This window comes from Empidonax traillii, unplaced genomic scaffold (assembly GCF_003031625.1).
Source record: "Empidonax traillii isolate 1590-97213 ecotype Southwest subspecies unplaced genomic scaffold, ASM303162v1 scaffold276:size1176444, whole genome shotgun sequence".
In the NCBI taxonomy this organism is placed as follows: domain Eukaryota; kingdom Metazoa; phylum Chordata; class Aves; order Passeriformes; family Tyrannidae; genus Empidonax; species Empidonax traillii.
The window spans coordinates 434,735-454,900 of record NW_020955469.1 but is presented as its reverse complement, the minus strand read 5'-3'; positions in this window follow the sequence as shown (position 1 = coordinate 454,900).

Sequence of the window (20,166 nt, the reverse complement as noted above, 5' to 3'; positions counted from 1 at the left end):
AAAGTGGATGCTCATTAGTGACTGAAGAGTTGGAGGGTTTTAATCATGCTTTAATCAGCTAGTATATGATAAAAACATCAAGCTATGTGAGGCAAGGTATTTCTAGTGTAGCTATACAAGTGCCATAGCATTATATAAGCCTCTGCTGCGAGATCTCATCTCGAATGCTATGTACAGCTCTGGCCTGCTACGTAGAGAGGCAAAAAAGAAACTCAGCTGGGGCGAGTACAGAGGAGGACTACACTGCTGAGTAGGAGAATGAGGATCTTTTTTAGGAGGGGCCTAGGAGAACTAATATAGCAAAATGAATCCTGAGAGGGGCATATGATTTCCCACTTACATAAAAGATGTATGCATATATCTATCTGTCTTGCTTCCTTCCCCTGATCATAGGCTAGCACTGCTGGAGATAATTGGTTAATAAATAGTTTGTCAGTCAAGGGAAGGTGAGGTTCTGAAGGAGTTTGGCTGAGTGAGGGCAGGGGAGCTGTGGAGGTGTCTCCATTCTCCTTCTACCTTGTTACCAAGTGGCCACGCCATCCAAACCCTGGTGGATCCCTGCAGCCACTGGCACAGGCCATGGAAAACGGGACTCTTCAAAAGGCTCTGGGCTGTTTAGACTGTGCTAATTAAGTGGACTCACAATGTTAATTGGGATTATTGGCAAACTAGCCTGTGTCTTCCTTCCCTTCATAAATCTCCCCCCTCCTCCTGTCCAGGTTATTGCTTGATGGCTTCAGCCATTACCTGGGCTGAATATATATTTGTTTAATTCAAAGTATTCTGGAATTCTTCATAACTAGATCCCTGTGAGGTGAAGATTCCTGTGGCTGCTCAGGTTTTGCTTTAAATTAAATGTACACAGCGAGGATGAAATTGGGAAGCTGCTGGTTTCGAACAGGCAGGTGCAAAGGCAATTACAGGAGAACATCAAGTTCTGCATGGCCGAGGGAAGATCTGGAGCGTGCTCTGCCGTGCTGTGTTCAGGTAGTTTGCTGTTTGTCTTAATTCCCACTGGTGGGATTGAACTGTGTTTCCACTGTGCGTGAATTTTAAATTAATTGTTAGTGACCCTCACGAGTCCCTGGAGGGGAGATTCTGTCTGAGTCAGATCTAGATTTTAAGATGCATCAGGTGGTTTGTTGTTTGTTTGGGGCTTCTTTTTGTGTTTTTTTTTCTTCTCCTTTCCCCAAAGCAAAGCGTTGAGGAGTAATAAATTCTCAGAGCTGTGGTAGGGCGTAAATGGTGGCCTTGGATGGATCAGGAGTGAGTGGTATCTGGTTGTTTTGTGCTGTGTATGCTATGCCTGGCAGCTTGGATGAGTGTGTGTGTGTGGGCTCCCGTGTTCCAGCACGATGGGATTGTCCTTTTAGTGCAACGGGTGTGAGAGTGGAAGTTGATGAGTCTGATGTTTTGATTCCTAATTCTCGGTGATATTTGGTTTTGCTGCCCAAGATTCAGCCTAACATCTTGATGGGGGGAGGAAGATGTGTCTTGTTTTGCCATCTTTCCTTTCCTTTGGCCTTCTGGCTTTCCAGCCCTTGAACCAGTGACCTTGAAGTGGCCACTTTGGAGAAGAGTGGCCACTCCATAGGGCTTCTCCACCACTACAGTCCTCCTCACTGGCTGGAGGAGTTGCCCCTCAGGGCTGCTTAACTTGACTCAGATGGGAAAGAAAGAGAAATTTCCTATCACTTTGATTTAAAAGGCTTAGGAAAACATGAAATGGATCGGGCTGCCTACTTCCAAAGCCTGTGTTCACAGAAAGGAGTGGTCTGCAGCACATTACACATTATAAATATTGGAGTAGTACAGTAAATATCAATAATCTTATTACAGGGAGTGGAAATTCTCTTTAAAATATTACCTGTGAGGATGCAAGAGGCCCACAGACCTTCTCTCAGTTTAAGTCTGTTTTTCATGTTTACATTTTTGCATTTCAATCATATGCATATTTAAAAAAAAAAAAGTAGTTTGGATTGCCAGATGGATTTTTCATGAGGCCTGTTACGCATTTTTCTGTGTATTTTATTTGAATACTTAGGTGTCTGTGTTTGGGGGGTAGGGTGTTGTTTGTTTTTAGTTTTTTCCTGTTTATATTGCATTGATTTGTTGTTAAATTCAGCTTCTGCGCCATGCCAAAAGCGTGCCTTTGGGAATGTTCCTGGGCTGCTTGTTGTGCTTTTCTTTTTCCATCCTTGTATATAACTCTTCTTGCAAGTTATTTAAAATAAACTGGACACTTGCAAAGGCATCTTTTAAATTTATCCCAAACCTCTTGCCCCTTTAAGGAAGATACGAAACAAGAAAAAGAAAACCCTCTTCATCTCCTTTTATGTTGCCTGATGTGATTTTCTTTGGGATGAGCTCATTTAAGGTCCTGCCTGAATCTGTTACCTTTCATAGGGTATATTTTTTTTGTATATTTCTCAGGGATGGTCCAGGTTAGGATAAAAAGCACCTCGGAAGCTGCACTGCAGAGGATGCACCAGAAATGGGTTCTTTGCTCTGAGAGTTTATCCTCAGAAAGTTGGCAGAGCAGAGCCAGGTTGCTGGTTTATCTGATGGAGAAATGAAAGATGTGAACATTTGTCATGTCCACTCTGACATCACCGCTGAGCAATTAAGAGAAAGAAATCTAATTTTTTTTGCCATCAGTTTAGCTCTCGGAATTCCCTCATGGCTTATTGTACAAGAGGCTGAAAAATAAGAGTAATAATCCGATTTTTGTCTGTTTCTAGTGTTTTATGTTTTCCATTAAAGCCCTGCTGCTATGCTGCACTGACTTTTTGAACTGCAGGATCAAAAAATACTCCTCCCTTTGTTTTTGGTGAAGACTGACTCTGAGAAGGATAAATATTATTGATTGAGGTATTTAATACACTAATGAAACCCGCAATTATTGACTTTGTAATTAATATACTGTCTAAAAGTAAAGTTTGACAGCGCATATAGAAAAGCGATATTGACTTGAGCTTCTTTGGCAACGAGCCTTGCAGGTTTTTATTTATAGACACTGAAACACGTTCTTCAAGTAATGATTCAATCCCACTTTGTGCTTGCCACAAGTTAGAAGGCTGCCCTTCTTCTTGCTGACTGTAAGGCTTTCATATTAGCTGTGGGCAAGGAAAATTCTCAGCGTTTAGCTTTGCTGCCTCTTGCATTAGATTTGGGGGCTGAGGCGTCCGCGTGTGCGGTGCTGATTGTTTTCAGCTGGGAAACCAGAGTTTTCCAAGGATCATTCTGCTTTTTTTTTTGTAAGCAAGTTTGCAGAGTTTTTTGACTTGCATTTGGTTTTGCTAGCCTGGGTGAGCAATGAAGGCATGGGGAATCCAAGGGAACATCTTGTTAGACCTGGGAAGGTTCCATCAGAGTGAGGGCTTCTTGCCAGCATAGCTGCATTTTTATTTTCAAAGCGTCTTAAGAGAGCAAATGCTCTGGTTTAGGCTCAAGGTGATACATGGTTTTGTTCTAAGCTAAAATGGCCTTTCTTAAGCCTAGCAGCAAGATTTAGTCTTCTCCCTGAACTGACAGGTATCTGCAGCCTGGTGTGTGTTCCTGCTTTATTCCAGGGTTCTGTGGTGCTGCATCCACACCATTTTGGCTGACCCCAGGGTGGTAACTCAGACATCTCCCTTAGCCTTGCTCCTCTTCCCTGGCTGGTGCTCTTTGCAGCCCAGCCTTGTGTTCTTTCCTGCTGCTTCAGTTGCCAGAGACTGCATTTAGATTGCCAGGAAGCTGAAGCTGCATTTATAAATGGCTTTAAGTTGTTCGTGTGCCCTGTGAAATGTTAAACTTCTTAGCACCAGGTGAAGTTATTTACATCCAACTCAGAAGCTGATAATGAAGGTTTTTTTAGATTTCAAGTGATTTAAAAAAAAACTTCCAAATCCCAAGTGTATCAGCTATGTGGTAATTGGAGCTTGTGCTGTCATTAAAAATGACAGCTTTCTCCAATAACATTCTTAGTGCTTGTAAAATGCAGCTAACATAACCTATATTTAACTTGTATTAGCTAGAATTTCCTTTCTGTGCTTGCTTACTTTCAGAGCTTTGGTGCGAATACTGAGGTCCTGCTCTATTCCTTAACCATGAATTATTTTACCTGGTTGGAAGAATAGAAAGCTTTTAACTGGGGTTGGACAGACGGGCAATCTCTGTGATTTTCCCCATAGTTTTTTTTTTCTTTTTTTTCTTTTCAGCCAGCAAGTAGAAGCCATTCTTTGGGCAGAAATAAACCTTGAGCACTAATATGTGTGGCAGGAAAGCACAACTTTGCTGAAGGTTGGGAGAAAGCTCCTGTTCCTTAACCCTGCAAAACAGCTTTTTTTTTTTTGCCTTTTTTTTTTTTCCCCTCCTTCTTTTTTCTTCTTTTTTTTTTTGCCTCTTTCTTTTTTTCCTCTGCGGTCAGTTAAAAACATTTGCATGTTGAATCGTTAAGGCGCTGTCCCATAATTGAGATGCTGGGTAACAATCTGCTCCCCTCCTCCGCCTGGAAGTGTTCCACACAGAGCCCTCTAATTAAACAGAAAATGGTTTGTCATGTGTAACTGCCTCTTCTGAATGTAACAAACTCATTTCAAGAGATGCCAACACCATCTTTATGGCTGTTTTAATAATCTTCTCCTGAATCAGAGAGGGCTCTAACCTCGTATTTCACTTCACCAGCTGTTTATTTTGCTGTTTGGTTGTTTTGGTTTTTTTTTTTTTTTTTCCCCTTGCACCGCGAATGTGTAGACTCTTTTTTTTTTGTATGTGTGTGTGTGTGGAAATCCTCATTAGAGTAACTGAGTTGAAGTCTGAAATACTCAGTTAGGGCTGAGGCTTTTAAGCATTACTATTTACAGTGGGAGCACGTGCGGGCTTTCAGCTCCGAGCCCTGTCAATCACCCGCCTGTCACGCCGGGAGGGAGCCCAAAAAGCTCCGTCGCCGGCCCCGTTTGCTGGGGGAAAGGAGGTGTTTAGGCAGTTTCCAAAGCTAACATCTATTTTGCAGACAGATGTTCATGCCACAGCCACCCTCCGCACACGCCTGTAATAGAAACCATTAGCTCCCCGCTCCCCCAGCGCGGAGGAGAGCTGCAGTGTGTTCTTAATGCATGAAGTGTGGTCTGGGTAGGACACAAATAGTGTAGCAGATTACCAGGTGAAATTGGCTTTTACCTCTCCCCCATCCTTCTCAGACACTTTCCTGCCAAACTTCAGCTTTTAAGTCGGCGCTCAAAGAAATTCTCTCTGTGTAAAAGGCCTCTTGCTGCCTTTTAAATTGGCTAATGTTTGGCAGAAAATCCGAATAGCGGGTACAGTTATTTAGTGCCTTCATTACTTACTGCCTGGAGACTTTCTCTGATATTAGTGGCTCCTGTTTATTCAGAGTGTGCACGTGTCTGCTTCTCTCCTGCCTGTCTTTTGGATAAGGGAAGGACCTGTAGGAGCTCAGGGGGACACGGGACAGCCTCATGTCCTGCAACAGCGCTTTTTCTTTGGTCAACTCCCCATCCCCTGTGCTGAGAACCGAGACCCTCCCTTGCCGTAACAGCTTCCTGCACAGTAGCACTGGTTAGAAGAGGAGCAGTGTTCTCCCAACGAGCTGTGTTGTTAACATCCAGCTGGGATGTGAAAATCACTTCTAGGTTTATGTCTCTAAATATTGCGAGTATGATGCCACCATCTTCAAAAAGGGAAGGAACAGCAAGCCGACTCCTGTCAGTTTGTTAGAGCATATTTATAACTCGAATGCTAATTCCTGCTCTTGACTCATAATAGCTTCTGAATTCTGAATCTTTAAATTCCGGATCTCATGTTTTGAGGTTAATCCATTCAGATAGATTGGGAAGCAGAATTTATAATTTGGAGAAGTAATGTCAGTCCTTCTTTGCTTCAGTCAGTCGTTCCATGTTGGCAAGAGGTCCCACCAGCAAGCCCATATTTGACCCTTCCTTATAGACTAGTCAGACCCAACATGTTCATTTTATTTGACTTGATCCTGCAGTTCCCTTCATACCTTGGCCTGTAAGCTTAAGAGTCACAGTAGCTGGCTGTCAGCACACTTGCCTGATTCTGATTTAACTCATTCAGCTTATTGTGAGCCTTAACCTATTTTCCATGCTGTCTCCAAGTGTACAGCTTCTGCAAAGAGATTAATAATTCAAAAAATATATCTTAGTTTTCAAACCTCGTCCATACAGCAGTACAGACTTAGGGGAGCTGAAGAAAGAAGTGGCATTAATATCCCACCTATCAGTGGACATGGTCTTTAACATCAGCCCTTAAGCCAGCCTTTGCAGTAGGAGCTTGTGTCACCGTGGCTCCTGCTGATGCTAAAGCTCCAGGAGCTGCCTTCATCACCTTGTGGAAAGCTTTGCTTGACTTGCTCTCATTATACTGTGGCCTTGTATCAGATTTTGGGGAGAGCATGCTCCTTGCTTAGTGAGATTTAAGAAAAAGGTGACTTTTTCCCTTTTTTAAAAAAAAAGAGTAACTGTATTTTGATTTTGGATTTTTATTGTTCTGCTGGGAAACAAATACAAAACGACAAAGCAGTGAAGGTGAATTTCTTTTTGAAACTTTAAAACCTAATTTCTGATAGTTTTTTTTTTCTTTTCCCCCCAGTTAACAAAGTTGGTGGAAGAGCACAGCGTTGTAATGATCCCGTTAGTGTCATTTCCTATGATTAATGGCATGTCACCTGGTGTTAATGACTGGTCCTGTCCCCAAGCAGCAACCTGTTCCCGTGCTCTGCCTCCTCTTCTCTGAGCCTTTTGAGGACGTTGGGTATCTCAGAGCAAGAGATGCTGCACCTCCTCCCTCTCCCGGCTCAGGTTTCTCGTTGAATTTGCCAAACCCAAGGTGGATGATTTAGCATTCCCCCTCAAGGGATGCTCCTGAAAATAAACTTTAGACTCTGCTTATACACCTTAGTTTATTGTGGTGGGTGCTAAGTGCCTACAGTGGGGGCATTCATCCCGATTGAAGCTTGCAGAACACAGTGTGCCAGCTGTGTGTGACTGCTCCCATAAATCCCCCTTCCAGGAGTTCTTGGCTGTGCACTTTATAAGTAGGCTTGTAGCAAACACCTTGCAATACATATTCATTATTTCAGCTTTGCTTAATGCATAAGGCTTGTGGGGGGAGAAGGCAGTGGCTTCTCTCACCAATTTATGTTCCCCAAGATAATCCACCTCCCCTGCTTGGCACCGTTAACTTTTAGTTGCAATATTTTGTTTCTCACAGAAGCAAGTTTTAATTGCTCTACAGAAGTCCCTTTCTGCCAATAGTTCATTAGACTTCATGAATGCTCCAACTGAAGAATAGTCTCTCTGGATTAGCATCATCTTCCAACACACCCTTCTTGTTGGATCGCTGTCAGATGAATTGATAAAAGAGTATTTCTGGATGGAGCCAAAAAGTACTGAGGGTGAGCTACAACAATCTACAGGCTTCCAGACAAATGAGCAAAAACCAGGGAAGGCCATAATTCTGCATTCAGGACGTCACAGGCATGGCAGGAGCTTTGGAAGGCCTAGATTAAAAGGTAGCTATTTTTCTTCTGGAAATAGGAAGAAGGGATTTGGTGCCAGTCAGAAGCAAAGCCTACCCGAATCAGGCAGGAAGCTAAATTCACTGCAACAGTTCCTCTCAGAGCCGAGAGCAGCCACAGTGCCTGATCAATAGGCAGAATCCAGAGGTGCAGGCAGAAACACCTCTAATACGCCCACAATAATTAACTCTGAATTATCAGGTGTGCATTTGAAGCACTTAAATGCTCACTCTGGGATTTAGCAGACAGTTTTGTGCAGCACAGCATTGCCTGGGCTCTTCCTCTCCATAAAGCTGTTCCCCGCCCCAGTTTGCATCCATGGGGTAAGTGAGCTCCGTGCTGCTGCTAAAGCTGAAGGTGATCCAGCAGTGCAGCCACTGGAATAACCCTTGGAAATAGGGTTTAGGCTATAAACCTTGTTTCAGCTATCTCATAAGAGCTGTTCATCCTGGGAGATAAGTCATCGTGCGCCTGTCTTTAAAAATGACTGGCTCAGCTATTGTCTGCATAAAATCACCTTTGTTTATAGTGCATTTTCTAATGGCTCAAGCAGCAGAGTAAAATTTAAATAAGTAATTATTGTGCAGGAGGCACATGCTAAATGGAACGATTTCCCTGCCAGCTCTGCCCTTTTGGCTGCACTCTGAGCTCAAGCCAACTCTCTTGGTAATCAGGTGGGTTCAAACAGGCAGGTTTTGGCAGCTCGTGCACCTTTGCTTTAGAAAGAGCTCAACTGATGTTCAGCATCTGCCTAAACAAATCAACTAAATTATTGGTACAACCCAAGGAAAGCATGGGCTTGGAGTTTGGGGATTTTTTTGTTGGGTTTTTGTTTCATTTTTATTTTATTTTTTTGGGTGAGGTTTGGCATCTTCTGGTTGGTTGGGATTTTTTTGAAGCTGAGAAAGGCAAGAACTGCAGAACTTGAGCTTGGATTTTTATCCCAATAACTTGATGTCCCCCCCCACACACACACACTGGCCCTTTGGAAAGCCACCAGCACTTCTTCCGGAGCCAGCAGGTGGAGCTTGAAGAATAGCATCAATATCCAACCCCATTTGTGCTAGAGCCCATTGAGTGGGAACTATCTGTGCTGAAATCCTGATTGAATAAAAATTGTTCATTATGCAAACTGTCTGGTTCAGTACACAGAGGCAGCCCCCAGGCACAGACCCCAAGTAGCTGCTTTCTCCTTCCCCAGATTAAAACATATGAACTGCTTTGATGTAATCTTATAACAAAGCCTAATGGACATTTTATATCCTCTGAAGTTGACTGTCATTTCTCATTGCTCTGCTTCCTCTGGCCTATTAATACTCCAACCCAGAGAGGGACTTGGGCTCTTTTTGCTTGCAAATACGGTACATTTCCCATCCATGTTTAAGTTTTTTATTTATGTTTAAATACTGTTAGATTACATTACAGTATGTTTAATCCCTTGTTTTTTCCATAGCTATTTATCATTTTAATGGAATGCTGCAGAATATTACATTGTGCAATGTGTTTAAATTGATAAATTGTATTAGAAAAATATTGGATAGGATTTTTAATGGTAAGTGGGGCTTTAGTAGATATATTTTCTCATTAGTAGACTAACTGCACACAGAACTGCATGAGGCTGGAATGTTAAGGATTTTGGGATAAGCTATATTTATGACTTATTTGACTAATTAAGGCACAACTTTATCATAAAGTTTTTCCCAGACTTTGCTGAGCAGGATGAAGGAGGAAAACTTGCCCCAGTGCAGTTACTCTACAACATCAGTTGCCATAACAACTTCATGCAATACTATATTTTTACTTGAAATTCCTTTTAAGACTCAGTTGCTGTAATAATTTGTTTCAGCTGCTAAAAGGCATGTTTCTCTTTGTGGTGGTTTCAAGGCTCTCATTACAGTAACAAAAAAGTGGCTGTGTTAATACAGACTCTTTTCATTTCAACATATGCAAAAGTTCAATAGACTCCAAAAATAGAATTAAAGGGTGGAGGTGATGAATCTGCTATAAAATCTCTTCCAGTCTTTAGGAAAGAGGAATGGGTTTAGCTAGTGAAGGTGAACTTTATTAACAGCCTTATGGAGCGATGCTGCAGTTACTCTGTACCTGTAATTATTGCACCCAATGGGAATCTGAAAATGCAGCTTCATGTTGTGTATCCCACAGGCTCCTAAGCTTCTGTGAGAGATGGAGAGTTTGCTCTCCAAAACAGCCAGTCACCTTTCCAGTGATGCTGTTGCTGTTTGGGTAAAGTTGGTCCTGAAGTCTTTGTTCAGGAGAACAGCAGAATGGAGCTTCAGCCCCTCCTAGTCTATCTGCTCCTTTAATTCATTAAATAATCACCTCACACCGAACATATATTGTCTAGGTTTTGGCCACGGGCACACTGGAAGTGTAAAAACAATTTTCAGGCAGCCTAGAGCATCGTCTGATTTCTGATTCCGACGTTAATTTAGTGGAAGGCAAGGAGTGCATGATAAGAAAGTTGCTCTCTTTTATTTTTAACCCTTTCCCATAGCCCTGGTGGCTGTTGCTTTCCTCCAGGAACACGCTGTGCTGGAGCTGCCCCGGCCCGTTGAGCCAGCCTTGCGCTGTAATAAATCCCCCATCTGGCTTCTGGCATCTCGTGGTTCAGGCAGCAATTCCCCAAACAAGTTCTTGTTCTAGTTCAGCATATGGACCCCGCTTCGACTGGTGCCAGGCAAATAACAAAGTTTTAAGCTATTTGGTTAATTGAGGCAGTCAAAATACGGCTTTCTTAGGTCACATCCAGGAGTCTTGGGTCCACGGAGCAAGAGGAGGAGATGTCCCAGGGGATTTCCCAGGTGTTTTTTCTCCTAGGGACAATGGGGAGTCAGGAGGGGGGCTCTGCTGCCCCCAGAGCTGTCCATGTGCAGACTTGACTGGGGAGCTGAGCTGGTGGTTTAATTTTGGTGCCATTCAAGTGCCAAGTGATAGTGACTTTTCTAATAAAGCCCTTTCAGAGTGGGGCTGGGCTGTTCGAGGTGATGAAACTGCTTTTCTCCCAGGGCAAAACCAGTGCATTAGCTTTCTGGAGCTGGGAGGATGCAGACAGCCTAGGCCCATCTTTACTCCTTGGCTCCAGGGTGTGAAGGAGACACAGCTCTCCAGCGGGATCGTGGTCTTCTGATGCACTTACGACTCTGCTTTTTCCTGCGTTGTGGTCTTTTTGTTCTGCCCTTTTCTAACCCTGATTCCCTGTGCTGAATGGAAAGGGTTAAAATGGTTGTGTTTTGCATCCGTTCTCTCTGTCCGGTTCCAACCACGACCCTTGGATTTTTAATAACAGCGGAGATGATGGTCATTTAATGCAGCCCCCTGCCTGCAGCGAAATCTTCATCAAGGTTTTCCTGCCGCCTCCCTCAGGCAGCTCATCTCATTGCTTAATTGTCTTTATGCTTTCTCACAGCTTCAGATTTTAACTGTATTTCCCTCAAACTGCAACTGTAGTTGAGTTGCGTGGCTCAGGAGAGTGACCCCTTTACAACTTGGTGTCTGTCAGCCTTGGCTGTGAAATTTGGGCTGGGCAAATTATTTTGGGTGACTAGAGATGATAGAAAAGGGCATGTCTCACCATGAAAGATGAATCATTCCTTTGCCTTTTACTCCTTGTTGTAGTAACATTATTCCTGAGGAATTTTTTGCTATTTATGTGATTGTCAGATGTGATTCCATCAGAATTACAAAGGAATTCAGCACGAATTAGTGGCCACTTAACGTTACAGAAAGCTGCGATGTAAATGTACTCCATGATCTCATCTACAACTCAGTCCTTAGCGGATGCTTCAAGGTAGATTTTTTTTCTAAAGTGGTCATAAATTGCAACCAGTCATTGGACTCCCTCCAGTCCTAGAGCAATTACTGGGCCAGTTCAGCTGAAGGGTTTGATCAGGTGTTTTACTAGCAGGATTTTATTTCACTAAATGAACATCTCCTAAAGAACCGGGAATGTAATATTTACACGTTAAAGTGCTGCTGTAATGGCACTGCATTTAACTTCACTAGGAGACCAGGAATCCTGTGGTAAAATGCCTGATAACTGCTGCATTTACCAGGGGAGGGAATTTATAGCATTTGAATTCCTCTGGCAGAACAAAGGGCTGTATTATGAAAGGACCCTCTTCTCCCTAACAAAAGCTTTGAGCCAAGTCCTGTTTCCTGCTCTAGGAGACGACGCAGTGTTGCTTTGCATCATTGCAGTTGTTGCCTTGCCTGACTGCCTGGAGATATTTTGGATGGGTGAAAAGAGGGGGAGCATCACCCTTCTGGTTTATCCTCTACAGGTTGTCTGTGACTTAATCCCATTTGGAAATTCTGGGAGAGATTCTCCACGGGAAGCGGCTGTTACGTGCAAGCACGGCACATGGAGAGGCGATGTAGGTGGGATTCAAATCCACCTGCTTCAGCCTGGAATACCCATCCTCCCAGTGAGCAGCCACAGAGGTCTCCAAAGGCTCTCCTTCATCCACAGACTGTCCTGTCCCCTCTTTCCATGTCTGGGGCTTGGCATGAGCATGCAACACCGTGCCATCTTCGCTCCTGGCTTGTACAGCCTCCTCTGTATAAATAACTTATGTTTAGTGATGCAGCTTCCTTTCCCATCTATTTTCATCCATCATTATTAGTAGTAGCTAATTATTGCTTTTACTATTAGGTCATGTGTTGTAAATACACTAAATGCAGTGCGTGTCCCGAGTGCACCGGTTTGGGTGCTAATGCCTGGATCCTGCCTCTTAACATGCAGCCTAATTGCCTACTTGCACTGTGCTGCCTGGCATGCTATTTTTTGGGATAATTGCTCCCCAAGTCTCTGCATTTTAATGTAGTCGGCATTACATGGTCTAGCTAAAAATCGCTCTAAACAAACCTTGGGTCCTATCCCAGAAGAAATCATGGCAGAGCTTCCTGGGAAACGCAGGGAGTCTTTCCTCCTCCCTCTTTCTTCCTGTTTTTTTCATCCTCTCTACTTCCTTCTGTCTTCCCTGCAGATCACCACGCTGGGATTACTTGGACTGCAGAATCCCCCTGGATCAGAGCCCTGCTGTCACTCTGCTGCCTGCATCCATGGGTGGCTGTGAGATGAGTCGGTGACAACCTGGTCACTAGTGAAAAATCTTTTTAATTATTTAAGTGGTGGTAAACGCCTGCTCTTATTGGTATGGGCATAAGCTGCAGCTTCGCTAATTTTCCCCTTTAATCTCTCCTGGAATTGCTGAGTGCCTGCTCTCCTTGGTGTTGTGTTTCCCTAAAGAAAGCTGCTTTGAAGAAGTCGGCTCCCTGCTCAGGATGCTGATGTGAATGAGTCCCTCAGCAAACAAGTTTCAGGCTTTTACACTAAAAGCACTTGAGGGTTATTTGTGAGTGTAATGTCAAGACAGCCTAATGGGAGATATGTGCCCCGCTCAGGTTTAAACCACACAGCACTGTAAGCTTCCCAGGTGTGATGGTAGTGCTGATTTTGCCTTTTTCTCCACTTTCCATTTGGGAGATGGAATAAAGCAGGGGCCCGCTTTGCGTTTCACAAGGAGACTGTCTCCTCTGCTGACAACCCCGAAAGAATCATTCCTGCTGCTCTTTGTGGGACCTTTATCTTCCCCCTCTGAGGCCAATAATGCAGAGCCTGCTACTTTGCAAGGGGAATACTTTGTGCATGGATGTGTTCACTCCATCAGCAGATGACTCTGGGTATAAGCAAGTCATACACCCTGAGCTGTGCTGCTGTAGAAGAGTTAATCTTCCTGCCTTTCCCACTCTTTGGGGCAGAGCAGAACATATGTGCTGTTACCTCTTAATTCTTCTGTGGAGCATTAGGACTAATAAAAACCTTTCAGGGTTTCTGATGTGAGAAGCAGCTGCTGTTGCATGCTAAGAAACAAAGACTGATTAAAATAAAAAGCCCCACGTACTACTTCCAGTTGCAGCGATGGTGAAAGAGCTTGTGACCCCCTCCTGTGGCAGGTGACACTCTTCTTTACTTGACTAATTGCATGGGGCTGCATACCTGGGTGGTAACGAGGGACTCGAGCAGTGGTGTACCCTTTAAATAACAGAGCATTGAAGTGTCGTTGCTTTCATGTTTGTCTACTTGCTTCTAATTATTGAAGGCAGCTGACTTTAAAGCATAGGCCATTTCCTCCCCTTCCTGCAGCGGGGTCATAACAGCTTGTTTATACACTCCTAAGCTGGTTTGCTGCAACAGATTGTGACTTTAAATAGAAGGTTGCTAAGAGTGAGGTAAGGGTGCCGGGAGAAATGAGCTTTCTCAAAACAAGTCACTTGGTATTTCGGGGAGATGGGAGCAGCAGGCAAAAAACGCATCAGTGGAGAGGTGCAGGATGGGCGGCTCTCGTTGGCGGTTGGTGTAACAACATCAATCTATACATATGTAGGTATATATGCTCTTTTAGAAAGCAGAGGGTAGTGTGATTGAGCCAGCCCTGTCCTGGGGAAACCTCTCCCAGGATTTTTCTGGACCATCTCACGAGACTGTAGCATTACTAGTTATTTATTCATCCCCGGCAAATGCCAATAGCTCCTGTTTGGCATTGGGCTGAATATCAAAAAAGTTGATTCATTGACTTAAAAAAACAAAACAAAACCTACACTGGACAAATGCTAGAAAATACGTATTGGTAAAGAGGTGGACTGAGTGATGAACATATTTTCTATCTCTCATTTCTCTGACTCATGGCCCTAGCTTAGCACAGATTTTATTATCTTATCAAACAATTAATTACCTACATCCTTTAATTTCATATATATACAGTTTGAGATTGTTGTTTTTGTCTTCAAATGCCTCTTATCCTCTCCCCAGTAGACTGTTGCTGCTAAATAGATGGGATTATTTTCTTGGTGGCCACGCCAGATTTATTTATACTGCTAAGCCTGCATGCACTAAGAGTTGGGGTGAAGACAGCTATCAAACTATCAGATTTAGCTTTACCCCCTTGGATTTAGTCCCCGGTAGGCTTCTGCTCAAGTCTTGGAAAGAAAAATTCATTAGGTGAACCTTAGCATGATTTTTCCATGGCTCTGATTTTAATCAAAGTGTGGATTTGAAATTGTTTTATCATTAAAATCTGTTGACTGAACGTCAATGCAAAGCAATTCCCCCCCTGCCCGGTGTAGAGATGCATCCTGTGTGCTTAGGTAAATCCCAGACTGAGGGAGTGGAACAGCAGAGAGGGCAGAAATTAGCCTCTGAGGCTTGCAAATGCACTGCAGGCTGATTCTCTGCATTTCAAGGACTGAAGTTCAATTGCAAGGCTGTTCTTCTGCTTATCCATAATGGGCAAACGAATCAATTAAAATGGTCTGTTCTTAAGCCACTGCAGAAGGGAAGACTTGTTTCAAATAACTGCCTTACAAGGTCTAAAGGATGCGAGTTTAACGTAACGGCCTCTTATCTCCAAATCCCCAAAATCAAGGCGGTGTGTTATACCCAGGTACCTGGGAGCACAGGGAAGAGAGGTTCTGGGGAGGCTCTTTAGTAGGTTACTAAAGAGTGTTTTTGCATAAGGCAATGGAGTTGGTTTTCTCTGAAGACCAATTTACACAAGCCCCAGTGACTGCAGCGAAGCCTGTAACTCCCAAACCTCAGGGCTGTGGCTCAGCATCCTAACAGGAGATACTGTGGGATCAGGGGAGAGCTGGAGGAGGATCACACGCATGCCAGACCTATTATACCTGGAGATGGAAGCCTGCGTGTTCAGGAGCTTGTTTTAAGAGCTCGTGTGCCTGTGTTTTCCGTAACACTTCCCAGTGAGATCCACCCTGGGTGCATGCATTTGAATTTTAGGAGCTTTGCATTCCAGGTCAGCGCGGTGCCTAACTCGGGACCCGACTTCCTTGTGAATGAAAAATAAAAATAATGTAGAGTAAGGCGGCCTGTGTGCTGCTCTGGGCTGGGCTGTCAGGGTGTGCTGACTGCAGCATCCTCCTCTGGGTAAGTATAGCGTTCAGCCGAGGCTGCAGGTAACCCCCTTGCCTGGCCGAAATCCTCTGCGTGACAGACGGCAATTTTCGGTGCTTGCAGGCAGGGCGAGGTCAGAGCGTCCTGTCGCCCAAACTGGTATAAATCGAGAGCAATTGGGCTGGAATTGGTGGTTGCGGTGATGTAAGAAGCGGTGTAAGGCAGAGGTGAAGCCAGACCCTAATGACAGCTTCTGCCTGCTCACAGAATTCTGCATAGAGATCAGCACTTCCAGCAACAAAAGAAAGTAGGTCAGTGCCAGGTCCCCCTCCCCGCCTGCGCGCTGGAAGCACATGTGTTGGATTACACGCCTGCAGATTGAAGCAGGAGTGACTGTGATGGGTTTTTTTCCTTTGGGAAGGTGCATGTAAAAGCAATTCGGTGCTTTACAGCGACCAGTGTGGTCGCTCTCGCCATGAGGGTTTTCTTGGAGCTGCTGCATCTCCGATCCTTAGGGAGCTCAGGGACCTGTTTGCCTATTAAAATTGCAGGGGGGAGCTTCCCCGATTCCCTGGCAGCCCATCTGTGGTCTGGGGAGGGTGTGAGGCCAGCAGTGGCACCTGGGTGGGCTTCTGGTCCCTGCCCATCCTCTGGTACCGTGATCCTGAGCCTCTCCTTGCCTTGCTGCAGCCATAAAACTCCAGTTCTACTTGAACGATTACCCGACACGTTAATTGGGACTCCCGCTATGATTAAAAAGAAATTTCAGATTAAGCCCGCCATGCTGTATAGCTCAGGAAGAAAACATCTCTTTATAAACACAGCAGGAATGTGGGGACTCCATTATTACTATTTTCTTTTAACTTTGAAGAAACTGGCTCTCACTGCTGTTTAGACCACAAGGAGACAAGTGTGGCCGTCGCTCCACTATGGTCAGAGCTGAGCGGAAGAGATGCTTGCAGGGAGATAAAATTGCAGGGTGTTTTTCCTCCTTTGGTTTTTTTTTTTTTTTTTAACCTAATGTGATAATCATAATGGATTTATCTCTGTAGACTTCAGTTCCTGTCTGTGTGGGAGACAGGCTCTGCCACTTTGGGGCAGAGCTCAGAGGAACTTGTAGTTTGTACAAACCAAGTGAGGGGTCAAGTGTGGTGCCAGCAGAATATGGCATTTAGGGTATTTAATTTGTTACATGCCCTTTGGAGTGCTGGTGTTGGCCAGCTCTGAAAGCATCTCCAGCTTGCTGTGTCCCTGAGGAAAATCCCAGGTGAGCAGCATTGAATTGTAGGTCCCGCTGTCCATTGGACACCACTGGCCAGGTGATGTGCTCTGAGACTGGTGATAACCCTCTTCAACTCTCAAATATTTGCTCTATTTATTTTCACTTTGGAAAGCTGTAATGTTGTTTGCAGTCAAAATCCAGCCCTCTTCAATCAAAACACTGCCTTCAGATGGAGAACATCATCCGAGGGTGTCTTCTCCTCCTCCAGTGAAGCTTTCTGTGTGCAGTATGTTTAGGTAGGACCTGCTGTAAATCCTGTTCGGATGAGTTCCCACTCAGCAGGGGCATGGGGAGCCTCCCCCTGCTCATCACACAGCAGGGGACCAACTCCAGTCCTTCCACAGCACCAGGAGGTAACTGTGCATGTTCCATATCCATATCCAATCCTTGCAGGTCTGCAGCCTCCCAGCCCTGCCCTTGCTCCGTGCTGGACTCACTGAGCCGGTAGGCAAGGGCAGCAGTAGATTATCCCCCGCTCCCCCCTGGCTTTTTTTTTCCCTTTAAACTTACCTTTTGGTGTTCCATCTGAAGCAGCATGAGGTGAGTAAACTCCGCTGCTCAAAATAAGAGTGGATAAGCTCAGTTTACTTGCATTTATTCATGACTTCACCACTCCACTGGGGCCTGAAAATCAGAGCCAAAAGGAACTGCAGTGAAAATTGGCCTACATGCAATGGCTTTAAATAATCTGCCCTTTTGCTCTAGTTCTGGGTTGAGATGTGCTGGAAGCCTGAGGAGCTGGGATCTGCCTTGATGTAGGAGCTGCTTTTTGTTTTCTTTCCCTGGTGTTGGTTTCTTTGTATACAGTGTAACTTAGGGGAAGTTACAAAGCGGGGAGAGAGGAAAAAAAATCTCTTTAAGAATTGCTGTATTTAGTGCACAACTCAGAATTACCAGAATCAGCACAATGAATTAGCTTTTATTTCCAAAGACCTGAAATATAAGAGAGAAAATAGAAATAAAGCCATCAGCCTACGTCCCAAATATTGACACCTGGGAACAGAACTGGACTGAAAAACATAGTTCTGCTGGAAGAGGAAGGGTGCCTTGTTTGCACTTGCATTTGTGCAGGTTGTTAAGGCAAATATGATTCCCAGATGACGTGTGGTACATGCATGTGCCTGACACTTGCACCAGTCAGGGAAGAAGTCACGCAAGCCATCGGAGAGCCGAGCGCTCTGGGTGAGGCTCAGCTTCAGCATCCGAGCAGAAATAGAAATGGATCCATCTGCAAACCAGGTCATCGCCGCTCTTGTGCTTTTCCTCTTGGGCCCCCTTGAATCACATCATGATTTCTTCCTCCCCCCCGCGCCCCTCCCGGCTCCCTGCAGCTGGGATTACTTTTCACGTACTCTGCTCACATAATTGCCTCTAATAATTTCTCAGCTCTTGAGACAAATATGTCCACCTTCCCCCTTACGCGGCTGCACGCTCCCGCCTCACGTCTCCTTCCTGCTCCTGCCTCTCCCGAGTGCTTCCCGCCCCTCTCACTGTTCCAGCCTTGAGTTCCCATCTCCCTTCCTGGAGATACACCCAGTTGATGGCGAGTGCTTCCCCAGCCTCTGTGTCATGCAGCTCTCTCACGCAGATGTCCTTGGCTGGTCCCAGCACTGCTCCTCACCCAGGAAGGGGATCCTACAGGCACACAGGGAGATGGAGCATCGCAGAAGGAGACACCGTCAGGCAGGGCTACTCCTCCGTGCCTCTCTGCTATCAGCACCAACATTCCAGGGCAGTGCTGTGTCAGCAGCACGTGTGGAGGGGGATTTTGGAGGTTTCCCATCTTTGCTCTGCAGAAAACCCTTCCAACCACCCAAGGAAGCTGGTGGCCGGGGTCCTGCCGTGCCATCTGGAGTGCCAGGGAGTTGAGGCAGGCTGTTAGCAACCCGTGGTATATTTAGTTCAGGTTTAACAGGGGCTCCATATGTGTGTGTTCTCTTGTTTCCTTTTGCTTTCTACGTGCTAAGTAGATGCAGGAAAGAGTGGAGAAGCCTTCCCGTGACAAGGATGCGGTTTCGCTGCTCCGTGTTCTGTTCTCCTTTGCGAGGCTCCTTCCCCGAGCTGTGCCTTTAGGAAAGCATTAGTGTGAGAGCTGGAGAGGAACAAGTACCCCAGGGACTCCTTCTATCAGGGATGGATCCCTGAAAATGTGGTAAGGTCTTTGCAGTGACACGGTTCTCCTGAGGGACCAGGGCACACCGGGCTGTGGAACAGGACCCTGCAGGCAGCTGGCTCTGTGCACCTGTGGATTTTGCATATTTGGTCCTTCTCAGGACATTTTGGTGCCAAAATACTCACTGTCCTTTTCCTTTTAAATTATTATTATTTTACAAATTTTTGTGTTTTAGAATGAGATTAAGGCACGAGTTGAAAATCATATGGATACTCTGTGATTCCCAGGGGGGCTAAACAGGGCTGATTCTGAGGACATGAGGGCACTTCATGCCAGGCACTTCATGAGACAGAACACACAGAAATGCTCCCTTAGAGAAGATGTGTGAGGAGCCAACACCTTTGATTACAGGATATTTTAGCTGTAGAAGGATTGACTGAGGGAATAACTTTGAAAACCCTTCCCAGGGAGAGCAATTTGTATGCTCTATTGAGAAATCAGGTCTGAGAGAAGTTTCACTAGGTCTGTGGGAAAAAAAAAAAAAAAAAAAACACAAAAAAAACCAAAAAAACAACACAAACCAAGTCATGCTGGTAGGGTCAAAGTAGAGGTGTTAAATCTTGGCTGCAAATTGGGGAAGGTGCAGCCCAAAGTCCTGTGCTGGGGATGCTGCAGTACCTCCCCAGGAGCCGCAGGGTGGAGGGGGATCAACTGGTGCAGCTCAAATTAAAGCGAACAAAATCTGTCTCTAAGGGATAGCAGCACTTGCTGGGAGTGGGATCTGCTTCTCCGGGAAACAAAGTGTATGGATGTGGGGGAGAAATGGAAATCTTCCCAGGCAAGTCAGCGAATAGCCAAGAGTTTCGTTATTCCATAACGGCCTCTGAAATCCACAGTCTGTCATAGAAACAATTTTGTGTTTTAATAGAAGTGTTTTGCTTTTGACCCTGTGTGGCAGAGCAGCCCCTGAAAAGCAGGAGGTGAGCTTTTACTGTTTCCATCTGATTTTGGTTTTCCTCTCACTGTGTTTTTTTTTTTTAAACTTCTGTCCCCCAGGCAGGTTCAGACAGGTGGGATGCTGGGTGTGGGTGCAGGAGCCTCGCAGGGTGTAGCAGGACCTGGTTTTGGCAGAATGGAGGTGTCAGACACAAATGCTATGCCCAGAGATGTTCTGGTGGCCAGAACATTATTGTTAATCACAATTTTGTACTTGGGCAGCAGCGAGGTGCCTCTGTAAGTGTCAGCTGTAAGTACAAAATAAGCCCCATCTCCCAGAGCTTCCCCGTACCAGCAATGCCTTT